General features: G+C 51.7%; 1 protein-coding gene across 1 annotated transcript in view; it reads left to right on the plus strand.

The window, feature by feature from the left end:
• The window catches only part of LOC141725760 (uncharacterized), a 93,777-nt gene that overhangs the window by 60,681 nt on the left and 28,066 nt on the right, over nucleotides 1-5,030 (plus strand). The window lies entirely within an intron of this gene.

Genomic DNA, 5,030 nt, shown 5'->3' on the forward strand with positions numbered 1-5,030 from the left:
CCACCCCTGACCCTGCAGGAGGACTGCAGCCACATTTCCAATTGTACTGCCACCAACACCCCACAGGGTGTCAGGTTGGCTTCTGACTCTGTCAGTGTTGTTCTAGGGCACTGCATTGTTTATTTTATTCTTTTTTTTTTCTTTTTCCTATTAAAGAACTGTTATATCCTGCTCCCATATTTTTTGCCTGAAAGCCTCTTAATTTAAAATTTATAGCAATCAGGAGGGGTGGGGAGGGTTTACAGTCTCCATTTCAGGGGAGGCTCCTGCCTTCCTTAGCAGACTGCTGTCTGCCCAAAACGAGACACCCCCAAATCCCCCCAAAATCTGCCTGAATTTCCTCTAAAATGCCCCCAAAACCCAAAAAAATCTGCCCAAATCCCCCCAAGCCCAGTGAAGTTCCCCAAAACACCCCAAAATTCCCCTTAATCTCTCAAGGCCCTCCCAAACCCCACAGAATCCCCCAAGAGCCCCCAACATCCCCACAAAACTTTTAAAAATGCCCCAAAATCCTCTCAAATCCCCCTAAAACCACCGCAAAAACCCCAAATTCCCCCCCCCAAAGAACCCCAAAATCCCCCCAGGACTCTCCAAATCCCCCTAAAACCACCCCAAAAACTCCAACAATCTCCCATACCTGATAAAGTCCCCCAAATCCTCCCAAAATCCCAAAAATCCCGCCAAAAACTCCCAAATCGCCCCAAAATCCCTCCAAAGCCCCCAAATACCCCAAGCCTGCCCCAAAAAACCCAAAAACTCCAATCAAGTCCCCCCAAAATCCTCTCCAAATCCCCCCGAAACCCAAAAAGCGCCCCCAAATCTCTTCAAACACTCCAAAATCCTCCAAAATGCAACAAATTCTCCCCAAAGTCCCCAATGCAAAGCACAAAATCCCTCCATATCTCCCCAAAACTCCCCCAAATCCCCTCAAAATCCCCAAAGCCTCAGAAAATCCCCCCAACACAAAATCGCCCAATCCAAACAAATGGCCCCAAAATGCCCCAAAAACCATGCCAAAAATCCCCCCCAAACCTAAAAACTCCCCCCAAGCCCAATAAATCCCCTCAAAATCCCCCAGACCCCCCAAATACCCCCAAAACAGCCCCCAAAACCCCAGAAATCCCCCTAACACGATGAAGTCCCCCCAAAACCCTCTAAAATTCCCTCAAAATCTGTAAAATCCTCCCAAAACCCCCCAAATTCCCCAAAATCCCTCACAAACCCCCCAAAATTCCCCCAAACTCCTCCATAACCACACAAATGCCCCCAAAATCACCAAAAATGCCCTAAAACCCCCCAAAATCGCCTCAAAATATCATAATATACCCCCAGAAAAATCAAAATTATCCCCCAAAACCTTCCAAAAATGCCCCCAAATCCCACCAAAAACCCCAAAATCTCTCTATATCCCTGCAAAATCCCCCCCCAAAAAACAAATCCCCCTAAACCAAATAAAGTCCCCTAAAAGTCCCAAAAATTTCCTCAAAACCCCCAATGGTTCCCCCAAACCCCACAAAACCCCCTAAAATCACCCCAAAATTGCCTCCAAACCCAATAAAGTCCCTCCAAATCCCCCCAAATCCCCTCAAAATCTAAAAAGTCCTCTCAAAAAAACCCAAAATCCCCTTAAAATCCACCCAGTCCCCCCAAAAGCCCCCAAAGCCTTTTAAAACATAAAATATCCCCCCAAAAACTACAAAAATCCCCCCAAATCCAGCCAAACCTTCCCAAGCCAAGCAAGATTCCCCAAAAGCCCCCAAAATCCCCCTAAAATCTTCCCAAATCCTCCCAAACCAAATAAAATCCCCCAAGAATTTCCCAAAAACCCCAAATTCCCCCAAACCCCCTCCCACAGGTTTTGTTTTCTGGGGGGGGGTTGTTGGGTCTGGAGGGATTTTGGAGGGAGATTTTCGGGGATTTATTATTTTGGGGGAATTTTGGGGGTTTTGGGGGTTATTTTTTGAGCATTTGGGAGTTCTTGGGGGTTTTAGGGGGGATTTGGGGGAGTTTTTGGGAATTTTGGGGTTTTTTTAAATTTTCTGGAGGTTTTATGGGAACGTTTGGGTTGATTTTGTGGGGTCCTGGGGAGGTTTTGAAGGGTTTTGGGGAGATTTGGGGGGTCGTGGAAAGGTTTGTGGGAGTTTTGGGGGGCCCTGAGGGGGTCTGGGGCAGGTTTGGGGGGTTTGGAGGGATTTGGGGGTGTTCAGGAGCATTTTAGGGGCTTTTGAGGGATTTTTGAGAGGAATTTTAGGGGAGATTTGGGGGTTTGGGGGGATTTTAGGGGGCTGGGGGGGCCTTGGAGGATTTTGTACAGTTTGGGGGAATTTGGGAGGATTTTGGGGGGATTTGGGGTTTTGCCGGGATTTGGGGACATTTGAGGGCATTTGGGAGGCATTTTGAGGGGGTTTTGGGGGGATTTGGGGTGATTTTTCAGGAGGTTTTTTGGGCGGTTTTCAGGACGGTTTTGGGGTGATTTATAGAGATTTTTGGGGCGGTTTTGGGACATTTTGGGGTGATTTTGGGGTGCCTTTCAGGATGATTTTGGAGTAAGTCTCAGGGTGTTTTTGGGGTGATTTAGGATAATTTTGGGGTTTCTGGCCCCCATTTGGCCTCTCTGGGCAGGAGCTGTTCCTGGGGTCACTGAGGGGGTCCCCAACTCTCGGGGATTTTTGGGGGATTTGGCGTTTTTTTGGGGGGATTTTGGAGTGTTTTGGGGAGATTTTGGGATGTTTTGGGGGGTATTTTTAGGAATATTTTTGAGGGTATTTTTAGGAATATTTTTGGGGGGTTTGGGAATGGGTTTCGGGGTGGTTTGGCATGGGTTTGCAGTCGTCTCTTGAGTGATTTTGGGATATTTCTGGTGAGGTTTTGGGGTGATTTATGGTGGTTTTTCAGGATGTTTTTGGAGTGATTCTGGGGTGATTCTCAGGAAGGTTAGGGGATGGTTTTGGGGTGGTTTTGGAATGTTTGTGGGATGTTTTTGAGGTGATTTGTGGTGGTTTTTCGGGATAAGTTTGGGATTTTTTTGCTGCGATTCTCAGGATGTTTTTTGGATGTTTATGGGATTATTTTGTGGTTTTTCAACCCCCATTTGGCCTCTCTGGCCCAGGAGCTGCTCCAGGGGGGCTGGTGGGGCGGCCCCTGCTCGTCCCGTGTCCTTTGGGGTCACGTTTGGGGTTTGGGGGCTCCTTTTGGGGTGAGGGTTTGGGGTCAGCTTTGGGCTTTGGGGGATCCCTGCTCATCCAGGATCCTTTGGGGTTCGGGCTCTGGATTTGGGGTCTGCAGGTTCCATTTGGACTTTGGGGTCTGGGTTTGGGGGGGGCCCCTGCTCCTCCCGTCTCCTCTGGGGTCTGGGGTCCGGGTTTGGGGGCTCCATTTGGGGTCTGGGGGCTCCATTTGGGGTTTGGGGTCTGGGGGCTCCATTTGGGGTTTGGGAGGTCCCTGCTCATGCCACACCCTTTGGGGTCTGGGGTCTGGGGGCCGGGTTTGGGGTTTGGGGCAGCCCCTGCTTGCCCCCTATCCTTTGGGGTCGGGGTTTGGGTCTGGGGTCTCAGTTTGGGGTTTGCCCCCTTGCAGGGCTCTCTCTCTGAAGCCGATTCCCATTTGGGTCTGGGGGCTCTGTGTTAGAGGAGAGGCCTCAGGCCGAGGAGGGCTCCCCCCATTTCAGGTCAGGGTCCCCCCAGTTTGGGTCGGGGGGCTCCAATTTTGGAGAGGGGTCTCAGGATAAGGGGGATCCTCTTTTGAGTCTGGGGGCTCCTAATTTAGGGAGGGGTCTCAGCCCCAGGGGGGCTCCCAATTTGGGTCTGGGGTCCCAAACGGGCTCAGGGACCCCAAATTGAGTCTGGGGTCGGGATTTGGGTCTGGGGGTTCCCAATTTGAGTCTGGGGTCCCGAATGGGATCAGGGATTCTGAATTGGGTCTGGGGCATCCCAGTGTGAGTCCGGGGGTTCCAATTTGGGGTGGGGTCCCAGTTTGGGTCTGGGGGTTCCCAGTTTGGGTCTGGGGTCCTGAAAGAGCTCGGCAACCCCGAATTGGGTCTGGGGTCTCCATTTGGGTCTGGGGTCCCGACTGGGCTGGGTGACCCCAAATTGGGTCTGGGGTCGCAAATGGGGTTTGGAGGCTCCCAATTTGGGGAGGGGTCTCAGCCCCAGGGGTTCCCAATTTGGGTCTAGGGGCTCCCATTTTGAGTCGGCGTCCCCCCAGTTTGGGTATGGGGTCCCGAACTGGATCGGGGCTCCTGAATTGGGTCTGGGGGCTCCCAGTGTGAGTCTGGAGTCTCGACCGGGCTGGGGGACCCCGAATTGGGTCTGGGGTCGCGATTTGGGTCTGGGAGCTCCCAAGCTGGGGAGGGGTCTCAGGTGCGGGATTTGGGGCGGGGGTCCCAATTTGGGGAGGGGTCTGAGGCCCAGGAGGCTCCCAAATTGGGTCTGGGGTCTCCATTTGGGTCTGGGGTCCCCCAGCAGACCCCTCCCCAAATTAAGTCCCACGAGACCCCTCCCCAAAATAAAAATCAGGATTTTGGGGGTTCTTTGTGATTTTAGGGGTTTTGGGGGGGTTTTGGGGATGCATCCCTGGCAGACCCCTCCCCAAATTAAAACCTCTGTAGACCTCTCCCCAAAATACAAAATGAGATTTTAGGGGTTTTTTTTGTGATTTTTGGGGCATTTTTGGGGTTTTTTGCAGGGTTTTGGGGGCTCCACCCCCTGCAGATCCCTCCCCAAATTAAAACTCTTGAAGACCCCTCCTCAAAATAAAAAAATGGAACTTTAAGGGCTTTTTTGTGATTTTTGTCTAGTTTTTCGGGGGATTTTGGTGGATTTTCTGAGTTTTGGGATATTTGGGTTTTTTAGATTTTTTTTTTTGAGTGTTTTAAGCAATTTTGGTGTTTTTGGGGGGCTCCACCCCCCCTTTTGGGGAGGGGTCCCGTCGCTTTCCCCGGGATCCACCAGGGGGCGCTGCCTCGCCAGTGGGCGTGGTCTTCGCGAGCTGCCCGGCTCAGATTGGCTGCGGACGGGAAGGGGCGGGGATGG

This window comes from Zonotrichia albicollis, chromosome 31 (assembly GCF_047830755.1).
Source record: "Zonotrichia albicollis isolate bZonAlb1 chromosome 31, bZonAlb1.hap1, whole genome shotgun sequence".
Lineage (NCBI taxonomy): Eukaryota > Metazoa > Chordata > Aves > Passeriformes > Passerellidae > Zonotrichia > Zonotrichia albicollis.